Source organism: Zea mays, chromosome 6 (assembly GCF_902167145.1).
Source record: "Zea mays cultivar B73 chromosome 6, Zm-B73-REFERENCE-NAM-5.0, whole genome shotgun sequence".
NCBI classification, from domain to species: domain Eukaryota; kingdom Viridiplantae; phylum Streptophyta; class Magnoliopsida; order Poales; family Poaceae; genus Zea; species Zea mays.
The window spans coordinates 117,856,253-117,873,857 of NC_050101.1; positions in this window are offsets into that span (position 1 = coordinate 117,856,253).

Genomic DNA, 17,605 nt, shown 5'->3' on the forward strand with positions numbered 1-17,605 from the left:
TTCTCTTCAAAGAGGGACTAATCGCCTGAAGAGATGGATCCTAAGGGGAAGGGAATCGTGATCAACGACAAGGAGAAGGAGTCCTTCGTCAACGAGCCGAAGGATGACAAGCCTACTGACTCGGGCTCGGGCCACAAGCGCAAAGATGGGAAGAAGAAGAAGACAAGGCGCATCAAGGAGATCGTCTACTACGACGATAGCGATGAGTCTACTTCTTCCCAAAAAGACGACGACAACGACTACAGGAAGACGGTCAATTCGAACTTTTCATTTGATTATTCTCGTATTCCACATAGTTCGAATTCGCATTTGCTTTCCATTCCTCTTGGAAAACCTCCACACTTTGATGGGGAGGACTACGGATTTTGGAGTCACAAAATGCGTAGTCATTTATTCTCTCTCCATCCAAGCATATGGGAGATTGTAGAGAATGGAATGAAATTTGATAGCTCGGATAGCCCTATGTTTATTAATGAACAAATTCATAAAAATGCACAAGCTACTACTGTGTTGCTAGCCTCTTTGTGCAGGGACGAGTACAATAAGGTGAGCGGCTTGGACAATGCCAAGCAGATATGGGACACCCTCAAGATTTCTCACGAGGGGAACGACATCACCATGCTCACTAAAATGGAGTTGGTGGAGGGCGAGCTTGGAAGGTTTGCAATGATAAGGGGCGAGGAGCCAACCCAAACATACAACCGGCTCAAGACCCTTATCAACAAAATAAGGAGTTATGGAAGCACGCGATGGACGGATCACGACGTCGTCCGCCTAATGCTAAGGTCATTTACTGTTCTTGATCCTCATCTCGTGAACAATATTCGTGAGAATCCCAGGTACACGAAGATGACGCCCGAGGAGGTACTCGAAAAATTCGTAAGCGGGCGGATGATGATCAAGGAGGCAAGATACGTGGACGACGCCTTGAATGGACCGATCAACGAGCATCAACCCCTTGCTCTCAAGGCAACAAGAAGCAAGGAGGCGCTACCTAGCAAGGTGGCACAAATTGAGGCGGCCGGACTTAATGATGAAGAGATGGCTCTTATCATCAAACGCTTCAAGACGGTGCTAAGAGGTCACAAGGGGCAGCCAAGCAAGACCAAGACAAAGGGGAAGCGCTCATGCTTCAAGTGCGGTAAGATTGGTCATTTTATCGCTAACTGCCCCGATAACGATAGTGACCAGGAACAGGGGAACAAGAGGGAAAAGAAGAAGAATTACAAGAAGGCCAAGGGCGAGGCACACATTGGAAAGGAGTGGGATTCGGATTGCTCCTCCGACTCCGACAATGAAGGACTCGCCGCCACCGCCTTCAACAAGACATCCCTCTTCCCAAACGAGCGTCACACATGCCTTATGGCAAGGGAGAAGAAGGTGAGTACTCGAGACTCCACTTATGCTTCTTCTAGCGATAATGAGTCTAGTGATGATGATGACATAGACTATTCATGCTTATTCAAGGGTTTAGATAGATCTAAGATAGACAAAATTAATGAATTGATTGATGCCTTGAATGATAAGAATGTGCTTTTAGAAAAGCAAGAGGATTTGTTGTATGAGGAACATGACAAATTTGTAGAAGCACAAAAATCACTTGCATTAGAAATTAAGAGAAATGAAATGCTTTCTTGTGAGTTGTCTACATGTCATGATTCAATTGCTAGTTTAAAGAGCAAAAATGATGATTTAAATGCTAAACTAGAAAAACCTAGTAAATCAACATCTTGTGTAGAACATGTTGAGATTTGCACTAGGTGTAAAGATTTCGATGTTGATGCCTGTAGTGATCATTTAGTTTCAATTTCCAAACTAATTGAGGAATTGGCTAGTCTTAATGCCCAACTTAAGACTAGCAAGAATGAATTTGATAAACTAAAATTTGCAAGGGATGCCTACACGATTGGAAGACACCCCTCAATTAAGGATGGACTTGGCTACAAAAGGGAAGCCAAGAACTTGACAAGCCATAAGGCTCCCATCTCCGCCAAGGAGAAAGGGAAGGCCCCTATGGCTTCTAGTGCTAAAAAGAATCATGCCTTTTTGTATCATGATAGGAGACAAACTAGAAATGCTTATAGGAGTTATAATGCTTACGATGATTTTTCTCATGCTATGTTTGCTTCTAGTTCTTCATATGTGCATGATAAAAATGTTGGTAGAAGGAATGTTGTTCATAATATGCCTAGGAGAAATGTTGTTAATATTCCTAGGAAAGTTAATGAGCCTTCTACAATATATCATGCTTTGAATGCTTCCTTTGCAATTTGTAGAAAGGATAGAAAGGTGATTGCTAGGAAGTTAGGGGCAAAATGCAAGGGTGATAAAACTTGCATTTGGGTCCCTAAGACAATTGTGACTAACCTTGTAGGACCCAACAAGAGTTGGGTACCTAAGTCCCAAGCCTAAATTTGCCTTGCAGGTTTATGCATCCGGGGGTTCAAGCTGGATTATCGATAGCGGATGCACAAACCATATGACGGGGGAGAAGAAGATGTTCACCTCCTACGTCAAGAATAAGGATTCCCAAGATTCAATTATATTCGGTGATGGGAATCAAGGCAAGGTAAAAGGGTTAGGTAAAATTGCAATCTCCAATGAGCATTCTATCTCTAATGTGTTTTTAGTGGAGAGTCTTGGATATAATTTGCTATCTGTTAGTCAATTATGTCATATGGGATATAACTGTCTATTTACAAATGTAGATGTGTCTGTCTTTAGAAGAAGTGATGGTTCACTAGCTTTTAAGGGTGTATTAGACGGCAAACTTTATTTAGTTGATTTTGCAAAAGAAGAGGCCAGTCTAGATGCATGCTTAATAGCTAAGACTAGCATGGGCTGGCTGTGGCATCGCCGCTTAGCACATGTGGGGATGAAGAACCTTCACAAGCTTCTAAAGGGAGAACACGTGATAGGTTTGACTAACGTGCAATTCGAAAAAGATAGACCTTGTGCAGCTTGTCAAGCAGGTAAACAAGTGGGAGGAGCACATCACAGCAAGAATGTGATGACCACTTCAAGACCCCTGGAGCTGCTGCATATGGACCTCTTCGGACCCGTCGCCTATCTGAGCATAGGAGGGAGTAAGTATGGTCTAGTTATTGTTGATGACTTTTCCCGCTTCACTTGGGTGTTCTTTTTGCAGGATAAGTCTGAAACCCAAGGGACCCTCAAGCGCTTCCTCAGGAGAGCTCAAAATGAGTTTGAGCTCAAGGTGAAGAAGATAAGGAGCGACAACGGGTCCGAGTTCAAGAACCTTCAAGTGGAGGAGTTCCTTGAGGAGGAAGGGATCAAGCACGAGTTCTCCGCTCCCTATACACCACAGCAAAATGGTGTGGTAGAGAGGAAGAACAGGACACTAATCGACATGGCGAGGACTATGCTTGGAGAGTTCAAGACCCCCGAGCGTTTTTGGTCGGAAGCCGTGAACACGGCTTGCCACGCCATCAACAGGGTCTACCTTCACCGCCTCCTAAAGAAGACGTCGTATGAGCTTCTAACTGGTAACAAACCCAATGTATCTTACTTTCGTGTATTTGGGAGCAAGTGCTACATTCTAGTGAAGAAGGGTAGAAATTCTAAGTTTGCTCCCAAAGTTGTAGAAGGGTTTTTATTAGGTTATGACTCAAATACAAAGGCGTATAGAGTCTTCAACAAATCATCGGGTTTGGTTGAAGTTTCTAGCGACGTTGTATTTGATGAGACTAATGGCTCTCCAAGAGAGCAAGTTGTTGATTGTGATGATGTAGATGAAGAAGATGTTCCGACAACCGCTATACGAACCATGGCGATTGGAGAAGTGCGGCCACAGGAACAAGATGAACGAGATCAACCTTCTTCCTCAACAACGGTGCATCCCCCACCTCAAGATGATGAACAGGTTCATCAACAGGAGGCGGATGATCAAGGGGGAGCACAAGATGATCATGTGATGGAGGAAGATGCGCAACCGGCACCTCCAACCCAAGTTCGAGCGATGATTCAAAGGGATCATCCCGTCGACCAAATTCTGGGTGACATTAGCAAGGGAGTAACTACTCGTTCTCGATTAGTTAATTTTTGTGAGCATTACTCCTTTGTCTCTTCTATTGAGCCTTTCAGGGTAGAGGAGGCCTTGCTAGATCCGGACTGGGTGCTGGCCATGCAGGAGGAGCTCAACAACTTCAAGAGAAATGAAGTTTGGACGCTGGTGCCTCGTCCGAAGCAAAATGTTGTGGGAACCAAGTGGGTGTTCCGCAACAAACAGGACGAGCACGGGGTGGTGACGAGAAACAAGGCTCGACTTGTGGCAAAAGGTTATGCCCAAGTCGCAGGTTTGGATTTCGAGGAGACTTTTGCTCCTGTGGCTAGGCTAGAGTCAATTCGAATCTTGCTAGCATATGCCGCTCACCATTCTTTCAGGTTGTACCAAATGGATGTGAAGAGCGCTTTCCTCAACGGGCCGATCAAGGAGGAGGTGTACGTAGAGCAACCCCCTGGCTTCGAGGATGATCGGTTCCCCGACCATGTGTGTAAGCTCTCTAAGGCGCTCTATGGACTTAAGCAAGCCCCAAGAGCATGGTATGAATGCCTTAGAGATTTCTTAGTTGCTAATGCTTTCAAGGTTGGGAAAGCCGATCCAACTCTTTTTACTAAGACTTGTAATGGTGATTTGTTTGTGTGCCAAATTTATGTCGATGACATAATATTTGGTTCAACTAACCAAAAGTCTTGTGAAGAGTTTAGCAGGGTGATGACGCAGAAATTCGAGATGTCGATGATGGGCGAGTTGAACTACTTCCTTGGGTTTCAAGTGAAGCAACTCAAGGACGACACCTTCATCTCCCAAACAAAGTACACGCAAGACTTGCTGAAGCGGTTTGGGATGAAGGACGCCAAGCCCGCAAAGACTCCGATGGGGACCGACGGACACACCGACCTCAACAAAGGAGATAAGTCCGTTGATCAAAAAGCATACCGGTCAATGATAGGTTCTTTGCTTTACTTATGTGCTAGTAGACCGGATATTATGCTTAGCGTATGCATGTGTGCTAGATTTCAATCCGATCCTAAGGAGTGTCACTTAGTGGCGGTGAAGCGAATTCTTAGATATTTGGTTGCTACACCTTGCTTCGGGCTCTGGTATCCAAAGGGGTCTACCTTTGACTTGGTTGGATACTCAGATTCCGACTATGCTGGATGTAAGGTCGATAGGAAGAGTACATCGGGGACGTGCCAATTCTTAGGAAGGTCCCTGGTGTCATGGAACTCTAAGAAACAAACATCCGTTGCCCTATCCACCGCTGAGGCCGAGTATGTTGCCGCAGGACAGTGTTGCGCGCAACTACTTTGGATGAGGCAAACCCTCAGGGACTTTGGCTACAATCTGAGCAAAGTCCCACTCCTATGTGATAATGAGAGTGCTATCCGCATGGCGGAGAATCCTGTTGAGCACAGCCGCACAAAGCACATAGACATCCGGCATCACTTTTTGAGAGACCACCAGCAAAAGGGAGATATCGAAGTGTTTCATGTTAGCACCGAGAACCAGCTAGCCGATATCTTCACTAAGCCTCTAGATGAGAAGACCTTTTGCAAGTTGCGTAGTGAGCTAAATGTCTTAGATTCGCGGAACCTGGATTGAATTGTAGCATACATGTATTTATGCTTTTGATCATGTTCCTTTTTGCATTTTGTTGCTTATCATGGTGCTCAAGCTGTACAAACACTCCCTGGACATCACAAGTCCGTTGCAAAGTGATGCACATGTTTAGGGGGAGATGTGTTACAACTTGACCCTTTGAGACTAACCATGTGCTTGAGTTTGATGATTTAGTCTCGAAGGAGGATTGAAAGGGAAAAGGTGGACTTGGACCATGAAAGACTTCCACTGCACTCCGATGAGAGGGTAACTTATTCCAAGTTCATCTTTAGACTCTTATTGCTTCTTTGTATTCTTATTGAAGATTTTGGTGAGGCAATGGGGTTACAGGGCCAAGATTGATCCCGTTTTGGTGCTTGATGCCAAAGGGGGAGAAAATAAAGGCCAAAGCAATAGATGGATCAGCTACCACTTAAGAGATTTTGAAAATAGTAGAATAGAGTTTTTGTTTTGTCAAACTCTTTTATTGTCTCTCTTGTCAAAAGTTGGCTTCTTGTGGGGAGAAGTGTTGATTATGGGAAATAGGGGGAGTTTTTGAAATCTTTGATCAATCTCTCTTGGAATGACTCTCTTTATGCTTCAACATGTGTGTTTGACTTAGAGATAGAGATTTGAGTTTGATTTACAAAAACAAACCAAGTGGTGGCAAAGGATGATCCATATATGCCAAAATTGAATAAAACTCAAATTTGTTTTATTTGAAGTGATTTTGCACTTGTTCTAGTTGCTTTATGTTGTGTTGGCATAAATCACCAAAAAGGGGGAGATTGAAAGGGAAATGTGCCTTTGGGCCATTTCTAAGTATTTTGGTGATTGAATGCCAACACAAGTACTTAAATGTGAATCTATGCCCATGGATGAACAAAGTGCAAATCAAGAGCTAAGGTATGTTTCTAAGTCTTAGTACATTGGTTTTATGTACTAATATACTTGTCTAAGTATCAGAAACAGAAAGAAAAAGAAAAGAGGAGAGTTGGCTGTGTACAGCCAAGTGGCTGTTTCGGTCTGGGGCACCGGACTGTCCGGTGGTGCACCGGACAGTGTCCGGTGCGCCAGGCTGCCTCGGCCGAAGAGGCCGCTCTCGGAAATTTGCTGACGGCGTACGGCTAAAATTCACCGGACTGTCCGGTGTGCACCGGACTGTCCGGTGAGCCAACGGTCGGCCGGGCCAACGGTCGGCCGCGGATTCTGCGCGCGACACGTGGCCAAGCCAACGGTCGGAAGGGGGCACCGGACTGTCCGGTGTGCACCGGACATGTCCGGTGCACCAACGGCTCCCAGATCTGCAACGGTCGGCTTCGCCATTTAAGGAAAGGAATCGGGCACCGGACACTGTCCGGTGTGCACCGGACTGTCCGGTGCGCCCGACGACAGAAGGCAAGATCAGCCTTCCAGATTTGCTCTCAACGGCTCCTAGCTGCCTTGGGGCTATAAAAGGGATCCCTAGGCGCATAGAGGATTACACCAAGCAACCTTAGAGCATTCTTGATCATCCACACTCAGTCTTTGCGCATCCGTTTGTCATTCTAAGTGATTCGAGCTCCGTTCTTGTGAGAACTTTGAGATAGTCTTTGAGCTCGATTCTTGGCCGTGTGTGTGCGCATTTCGCTGTGGATTTGTGTGTGTTGCTTCCCTCCCTTACTCCGTGCTTCTTTGTGAACTTTAAGTGTAAGGGCGAGAGACTCCAATTTGTGGAGATTCCTCGCGAGTGGAATAAAGATAAGCAAGGCAAAACACCGTGGTATTCAAGTGGGTCTTTGGACCGCTTGAGAGGGGTTGATTGCAACCCTCGTCCGTTGGGACGCCACAACGTGGAGTAGGCAAGTTTTGTACTTGGCCGAACCACGGGATAAATCACCGTGTCTTCTCTGTGTTGAATTCTTTGTGATTGTCGTATTGTGCAAGATCTCCTCTTTAGCCACTTGGCAATTATTGTGCTAACCCTTAACAAGTTTTGTGGCTATAAGTTTAAGTTTTACAGGATCACCTATTCACCCCCCCTCTAGGTGCTCTCAAACACTCGTCCGAAAAAGCTAAAACAAACAGTCCGACCCGATGACCTCCTTATACTATGTAGCGATGGACTCCCCGCTTTCCCCTTTCGGGAAAGGATTATCCCATACTAGCTTTCCTAATTAATTGGCCAAACCCGATAACCCTATCTCTAGCTCTATACCCTCTCCAATCTCCATCGGCAACATCATCTTTCACTTCTTTACTCTCTCTCTCTCTCTCTCTCTCTCTCTCTCTCTCTCTCTCTCTCTCTCTCTGGTTCTCACCCCAAGCATGTATTGAGACTTGTTGGTGCAGAAAATATTGTTCAGATTATGATTGACAATGGTTCAAATTTCAAGAAAGCTTGTAAGTTGTTGAGCAGAGAGTACAAGCACATTGTATGGCAGCCATGTCTTGCACATACCGTCAATCTTATGTTGAAGGACATTGGCAAGTGGCCGGATCATGAAGCAATCATTCATAGTGCCCAACACATTTGTAGTTGGATGTACAACTCCAACACTTTGCATAGCATGATGAGGCAGGCCATCGGAGGTGAGTTAGTCAAATGGAATGCAACTAGGTTTGGAACTAACTACACGTTCCTAGAAAGCTTCATGCGAAGGAAGGACTAGTTCATGGTATGGATGATGTCACCAGAATATAGACATTCACGTTACTTCGGAAGCCAAGGTGGGAGGTATGCTTTTGACAACATGACAAATGTTGACTGGTGGGATAATACACAAACAATGTAGGATGATGTTGAGCCTCTATATGTGTTTTTGAGATTTGTTGATCAAGATAAAGCTCTAACTCTTGGTGAGGTGTTCGTGCAATACACTAACCTCAATAATACATACCAAAGTAAGTTTGCTCATGACAATGCTCGATACAATATGATCATGGAAGTGGTAGATTCAAGAATGGAGACTGTCTACAGCGATACATATGTCAAAGCAGCTTCTGCCTTACACCCTTTTGTTAGTTATAACATGGGTGTAAGTAATAATCTTATGATAGATCTTTGAAAGGGTGTGGAGAGGATGTTTGATTCCAACACAGCTGCAGTTGCCCTCTAGGAGTATGAGTTCTTCAGGAGGAAAAGAGGAGATTTCTCCAGCGACCTGGCAAGGAGAATGGCAAATGATCACAATACGTCTCCATCCAGCTGGTGGGCAATGTTTGGGTCAAAGACACCGACTCTACAATGTGTTGCGAAGCGGCTTCTTGCACAATGTGTTTCATCAAGTGGGTGTGAACGCAATTGGAGTACATTCGCTTTCATTCATACAAAGCTCTGCAACATACTAGGATACAAGAGGCTACATGAGTTGGTGTTCGTGAATTACAACCTACGTCTACGGATTCAACGTGCATCAGGTACACCTGAGCTTAGTGACTTTGATCTCACCTTAGCCCTCATGTATCTCTCGTTACATAGGTATAATGAAGTCATTCGTGATAGGATGGAAAGAGGGAGATCCAATGCAGATCCAACATTGGATTAGGACTCATCTTATAGTGACACACCCGTTCCTAACAACCTGTTTACATCAATTGCCCAAAAACATGGAGACGCAGAGGATATACATGAATGGGCTGATACAACAGTTGGTGACACCCACCTCAAAAAAAGAAAAATAAAAGGAAAAAAGTTAAATTTGATGATGAGGGAGAAGAGTTTGACACTGAAGAAAGCAGTAGTGAAGATGATGGTGGCAACGATTCCCATGGAGATGACAGTGATGGTAGCCACGGGGATGGTGGAGGTGATGTTGGAGCATATGATGCTGGGGATAGCCATGCTGGAACATATGACGCTAGAGCATATGGTGATGGGGGTAGCCATTCTAGAACATATGACGCTGGAGTATATGGTGCTGGAGCATATAGTGTTGCGGGTAGCCATGCCTCCCAAGATTCAAGGCATGGAGCATCTCATTCACAATGAGGTCGTTCGGTTTGCAGACCTGTTGATGATAGTAGTCATAGCTCAGCCAGCTTGAGTTACAATTATCCGCCTCGACGTCACCAACACTTATATGGTGCATGGGCACCACCACCTGGTCCAATACCACCATCGGTCATGTATGGGTATGGACAACTATCTCCTCCACCCACGTATGTATACTCGCATCCTGCGCCCAATTCGACATATGGACAACCATTTTATGGTGTCACAAACTTGGATCCATATGTTATACAACCTTCCAGGCGTGTTACCTTTCCTTCATCATTAAATATTTGTTTATTGTTCATATTATCTAACTAATTTTATTTTATCACTGTACGAGAATATGAATATGTACATGGAATGGGCCCGCACCCAGATGCTTCAAACATGCCTGAATATTATGACTTCGGCTGAATATGTGGATGCATTATCATTCGACTAGTGTGAAAAATTGTGTTCTAAAAAACTTTATATGTACTTGTATGACACGACTGTAACCTTTTATTGATGTGTGTTGCATTCAAATTGTGGTTTTCTATTTGCATATGTATGTTTTGTCTGTTTTGGAGCATCAAATTATTTGTGAATATTTGATTATTCATTGTGCTGCGTGATTTGAACAATTTGTAAATATATTATGTCGTTTTCTCAATTTTCAAAATTGTACGATGCTTCTCGGTGAATAAGCAGCGAAACTCGCTCGAGAAACGGCGAAACCCCCCGAGAAATAGCGAATTCCGGTAAATTCAAATTTGAAAACTAAAACCGAGCGAGAAATTCGAAATCCGGGCGAAATTCGATAAAATCATGTATTCGGCTATTGGCGAGAACCGGTTACAAAACGGGCCACACTCCCTCGTTGTCCCACTCATTCGCTTAGGGTGTGTTTGGTTGAATGGACAAAGAGGGACGGAACGAGGCGACCACAGTTTCAGTCATGTTTGGAAGAGGGTCAAGCAGGGGCGAGTTGAACCCTAGACCATTTTTCGGTGGCGGCACCGTCCTCAAAAAACGAGCGGATGAAGTCGCCCCCGCCCCTGTCGTGGTGCTGAAAAAATCGTGTTGCCTCCCAACAAGTGACAAAACCACCATCCAAACAAAAACTGGGTTTGTTCCATCCAAGTTTATCTCTTCAACCAAACAAAAACAGTAGTGACTATTAAGGATGACCCTACCCCTAAATTAGGGATGACCTTATCCCACCCTATTTTGACTCCAAACCAAACGCATCCTTATGCGCCCTCTCGCTGGCGCCCGACCGTGCACTTGGGTGAAAAAGGTGCAACACTGCCCGCCAACAAAATACGGCCCGCCGTTAGGCCTGCTAATGGCAAAAAATCCAACCGACGTCCACCCATACCCAAATCTAATAACTTTAATATCCATCCCACACCCATCCAAAAATATAAGAAGGAAATTAAACCCAACCCATCCAATAATGTTATTGACCCCAAACCAACCCGTAATTGGGTGGAAACCCATGAAAACCCCGTGGGTTCAGCTTATTGCCTCACATCAAGCCAACTGCATACACATACACTGATACACAGTGACATTTTATAGGTATTTTCAATGACATACAAAATCATAGTCCACGACATACAAAAACAGTGACAATAATATTATACACTGATAAAAAACAAGTTTGGTTGATGAACATTTAGGTCTCGAGAGAATAACAAAAAACATATGTTAAATATCCTTAATGAACAATTATCTTTTTGGCAAGAAACATAAACTAGCAGCTGTGGAAAGAGTCTTCGAAGCTAGCAACAATGGAAGAGCACATCTAGGTAGCATCAGAAGCCCACCGAACGACGCATAGATCTCCATGTAAATGAAAAGAAAAGAACCATATGTGAACGGTCCTTGGGACGACAGTGTGTTCGCTTCGTATGCAAGAGCGTGCGCCAGGGGACAGGGAACAGGGGCGTCAGAGTCTAAGTGTGAAAGTGTCTAATTAGCGTCGGGTGTCAGCAGGGGCCAGGAGAGCTACATCCGTCGAGGCGAAGACTTGGGGAGAGGGAAGTGCCGGCCGCCGGGGCAGGAAGCAGGATGCGACCGCCGGTGCACGGGTGAAAACTTAGAGAGTTAGGGTTGAGTTGGATATGTTGGGATTTGGAAGTAAGTTGAGAGTTGACTCGAATACAGTCCTACGGTCTACGGATGGGTGAAGACCCATGGAAACCCACGCCTATGCAAACTCATCTACACCCATGGGTATCAACCATTTCGACCCACAATACAAAATAAACTCACCCAACCCAACACATTCACAATTAAAACTCATCACAACCCACCAAAACAAAATCATTTATTAAACTCACCTAAAATACCCACTTACACCCACCCCGTTTGCAGGCCTATGCGCCGTGGGCATCTCGTGCAAGCGCAAAGACGGAGGGAGAGAAGATCATAACCCGAGGATCAGCACTTACACGTTGCACCGTTGAGGCTAATATTTTTCTGATCAGGTCAACTAGACGGAGGCGACGGTGGATAGATGATTTAAATATAAATTGACAAGATTTATAGAGGGTTTATTGGTTTATCCTATTCTCTATAAAGTTATCTATTTTTTAGAGTCCTCGCAAAATTCTAAAATTTAGCTAAAAATATATCTCGACTTTTAGAGTTGCTCTCAGGAGCGAAGATATTTTACAGTCTTTCTCGTTCCCCGGCGAGTATGAGATGCTCATGTGGGCAGTTTCTGTTCGTGGCTGCAGGACAAAAGGCACGTTGTTTCATTCTGCTCTGCGCACCACGGCACCAGTGTAGCTTTGGCCTGATTGGGCAACAGGGCAAGGTATCGGGTCCCACGGGCGCTGTAGCCCCCGTTTCGTCCGTATTTTATTTTACGCGGGGAAGACCTCAGCCGTCCGTCCGTACAAAGTAAGAAACAACGGACGATCAGGCACTCAGGCAAGTGATGCAACAACATCAGTGAAAGCAACGCAGATATTGTATCAACGGAAACATCCAAAATTCTCTGCATCCATCATACAAAACCACAACTTTACATCCCCTCGCGTTCATGACCTACATGTTGACACGAACAGAAATCAGATTCAAAATAGCACCTTTACAACCCCTGTAGGCCACACGAACAGAAAAAAAAAGAACCAAACAGTCAAGTGATTGGCTTCCATTTCTGTTGGTATAATGTTGGTATAAACCTATAGATGGTGGATGTGAGAGGTCGCAAAGGCATGGTTTTGCATCAGATTTTTTTCCGCTGCCGCCGACCTCGAGCGCGTCAGTCGTCAGCTCGTATTCAGAACGAGTGAACGACAAGAGAGAAGACAAGAAAAGCATTAGTCGTGTCACGGTTTATCTGTGCATGTGCATGCTGGCTTCTGCTTTCGATTGGCCTCCCTTCATTTCGTCCAAACGGAAGGTTGTGCGCGTACGTTTCACTCTACATCACTTGCAATTTGATTTAGCTGAGCTATAAAAAAACTAGGAAAAAAACTATTATGGTCTGTCTACTGTGAAAAACTGTTATGAGAAAAAGGGTGAAAATTACGTGGTAAAATAAATTGTGTATTATTTATATGCACTTTGTTTAACTATATCTCTCAATCGATATATCTCACTAAAACCCGACGTCACATTTGTTTTCCAGATATTTTTATAAATAAGTCAATTTTACAATTCCATTTAGTTTTTATTAAAATTACATTTATTTTACTTATTATAACACTTACTTATTTTTATTTCTATTTTAGTTCCTATTTATCATATATGTTCATTAATATAACGAACTTGTATAAACAGCAAAAGAATGATCTAAGCTGATTTTAAATTTGCACTAGCTTTGTCGAAGTAGTACCAAACACCATAACTACATAGATGTGAACTTCATGGTTCTTATCTAAGTTACTTTTTAGATATGGTTCTTATCTTTATTCCTCCATGTCAATGTGCCGGAAGTGCCTTTCCTCTCCGATTCTTACGAGCTAGGAGTACACGTCTGTTGAGCTGTTCATGTGTTATATACAGATATACTAGTCGGTTACTCATACGTTGCGACGATACACAAAATATTTGACAAAATATTAGCATACAATGATTAGAATACCATTATGAGGTCTAGTAAGAGCATTACCATGCTCAAATTCTGCAAGGGGTTTCGGCTCACATGACGGTCCAGATCAATCTGTATTATGGTTTTTGCCACATCCAGTAGTAGGGTAGGTGTCCAGAACTGCAAAGCGAAAACACAACTACTATAATGAGGATGCAAAATGTGCACTACGAAGTTGAACTGGCCTTCACTTTCCAATGTTTTCACATCACAATCTAGAGGTACCAGGCGCCATAGATTAGGTCCTTCCCTTGAAGTTTCATTCTGCACCGAAAAAGGTCTTGACAACACATCATTAAATGTCACTTGAATCATGCATTGTGAATCCTTACATTAATTATAAAAAAATGGGAATTTAGCACCAATTCCAGTGCCTTGGTCAGCTCAGTTAGACACTACCGAACTTGCGCTCTTTGTCGAGTGTCTCACACACTCAGCAAATGCCATTTTACACTCGGCAAATATTTTATCGGCAAAGGATTCTTTGCCGAGTACTTTTTCGGACACTCGGCAAAGACTTTGCCGAGTGTCGAAAAGCACTCGGCAAATTAAGAATAAAAAACAAAAAACAACATTTTTTTAAAATTGTGGAAACAACTCTCCAACCACTACCCATTGCCATACACATCGCCCTATCAATTTCACTATTATTTTGAATTAAATTTACATGCCCTCCTCTACCACTACATTATTACATCAATTATGTCTATATTACGTTTACATTCCTTATTTATTATAACAAACTGAGAGTAATTTGATTATTTAAGGCACTATATGAATTCATTTGAAAATGTGACCAACTATATAGTTGCATAACTTTTCAAGATCTACAAGTTCTATTTTGATAGTTTCTACATCATAGGTCGTTTACAAAATTTGAAAACTTCACACGAATTTTTCAATGATAAGATGATTTAAAATCAAAAAATTGTCAATTACAAAGTTTCATTATATTTCAAGACCTACAACTTTTATTTTAGTGGGTTTTCCATCCGATGTAATTTAAAAATTTCAAATTTTAAAATTCAAACATAGTTTTTGCATGACAAGATGATTTCAAACCAAAACATTGTCAACTACAAAGTTTCATAACTCTTCAATACCTACAACTTTAATGTTGGTTTTCTTTTGAGGTCGTTTTCAAAATTCAGATTTTAAATTTTTAAAATTCAGACGTAGTTTTCGTTGACAAGACGACTTCAAATGAAAAATTTGCCAACTACAAAATTATATAATTTCTCAAGATCTACAAAGTTTATTTTGGTTGTTTGGTTATTTGTTCATCTCACATGACAGTTCTAACAATATGCACAAATCTTATACATCTCTCTCATATTTTCATAAACTACGAGAGAGATATAAGTTTTATGAACAAATTTATTTTTATTTTGTCATATGAAGAAATATCAAAAATATAAATTGTACATCATGATGAGTTATACAAATTTGTAGTTGAAAAATAAGAAGAATGTAAAATAAGGACACCTATTGTGCCATTTCCTTGCGTGAAGAATCACGAAACCATAAGCCAAATGCCAGTGTTTAAGTGATAGGAACAGAGATGGATACTCAAAGGAAAAGGTATTATTTTTTACTGACGTGATTGATAATTTAAAAAGGTTGTTTAAAATGGAGCATCATACATTCTCTCCTATAGAAAACAAATTTAGCATTTGTGTTGAGACAATTCCAAAAAGAACAAATTCAATGAGATATGCTTTCACAAAGGATTCGGACTAGTGGCCTTCCTCTTCTGGCTTCGGGCCTCCCTAAGAGAAAGGACATCCTGATTGGGATCCAGCGGCTGCAGAGTGGCAGCCCCTGTAGCTGAAGCTTTCTTCGGCGGCATGACGAAGGTGATGCTTGTCGAAGGTGTTCAAAACTCAAGAAATGGACGTGAGTTCACCGGAGGTGGGCGCCAATGTTGGGGACTTGTTCTCAAATGCTAAGAGTTAAGAACAAGGCAACATAAAAAGTGTTAAATGTTAAAGTCCTTCGTCCTTATAAACATTATGTCCCTTCGGATATAATGAATTCTGGACGAAGGTTACAAGGGAAAAGACCTTCATAAGTTCGATAGATGATGAAGAAGAACACATATATGAAATACGAATAATAATACAGATATTATCATCAACTTATTTTTACTATCAAATTCATGAAAACAAATTATAAATGTACCTCCGGACTGATGAAAAGTAAAGGTACAGGCGTGATGTAAAAAGCGAATGCCAAATCAGCGTGAACAGTACGGGAGTACTGTTCATCTATTTATAGGCGCGGGAAGCAGCCCGTGTAGAATTACATTAATGCCCTTTACATTTATCAATAACTCTATAATAATTCTTCGAGGTCTAATTTGGCTTTTCATCTTTAAGTCGGTTCCTCTTTTCTGCCGTCATACCGAAGCTTTTCTGCACATAGCTTCGTGATCATCTTATCCTTCGTCATGATCGCCTTCCGTCCCGCTTAAACTTCGTCTTGACCAGACACTTGTATACCCGTAACCTGATTCCGAAGATACATGTTCACATATTTCACTTGGAAAACATTGTCAAATCATGTTTTTGAGGACCTTCCGAAGCCGAAGGCCCCCAACACATAGTCTTTCAAAATTATGATATGGTGATGCAGGTAACAACTAACATGCTAGTGAACAGGATACAATTAATTGGTCCATTAGCTATGTTTCCGTCAAGGCAAAGTACATGTTCCATGTACCCCCCACACACACTTTAAAGTACATGGCATCATGGAAACATATAGGCACCATTTTAAATTTTGTAAGCTGGCAATGAAGACAACATGAGGAGTAAGTTGTGATTAGGCAGAAGAATTAAAATAGGTCACGCCCCAGTACCAACAAAAAAATCAGAAGGGGTAGCATCCCACCTCAACGAATCTGACCTATCAACATTTAACAATTATGTAAAGGTGCAATATAGCAATCTAATTAAGCGCTTCTAAAATAATGCCTACATCCATTTTGTATTTAATTTATTGTTTTTATTTTACTTGACCTTTATGCTATGTAGATATTCATATGTTAGTGCCTTAATGGTATGTTGTTCACATGGTTAAGAAGTGTGACTACGGAAGAAAAAACAATATCTCACCCTACAAATAAGCAACCCCTTAGTATAAGCAAAAAACAATTTGTACAGTGAAAGTACACAGCTACAGTCAGGCCCTCACTCAAGATTTGCAATCTTCATTCTCACTTAGCTACTGTTCAACAATTATATGTTTAGTTATTTTAGTTGGAAAAATCATTTGAATACTTGTAATAACTGTTTGGCTTGGGAATATGTACCAAAGAAAAGGAAGGTTTCAACAGTTATACCAATAAATGAAGATGACACACCTTTGTACAACCCTCTAATCTGCAAGAGAAAATAGCAATGTAATGAGCTTTCAGAATGTTGATATGACTGCACGGTCCAAAATTGGGCCAAGCATTAACTACAGGTGAAACAACAACAATAATTTGATCCCTTCTTTAAGTATAGAAGGATAATGGCACCGAGCAATATGAAATAAGAAAGGGGCTTACTCCTTCCTCAAGCAGTTTCTCCCTCTCCCTCGTCGACAGCTGCTTCTCATGGATGCAGTGCGCTGCGAGCGTACGAGCATGCCCGGCGCGCGCATCTGGCAGCCGCGGCAGCGAGATCCCATGTTAGAAATATAGGCATTTTCCATATCATTTTAATTTCATAAATTAACATTATGATGATGATATATAAAAGATGATTAATCATAGAAATCATGATATCAAATATATCCATAACAATATGGATCATGAGAACATAAAGCATATGAATCATATAAATATAATAAGCATATAAACATGGTATATGTATTATGATGGAACAACTGAAAATAAACAGATAGCTACATAAACAGCATGACTGTAAAATTAAAA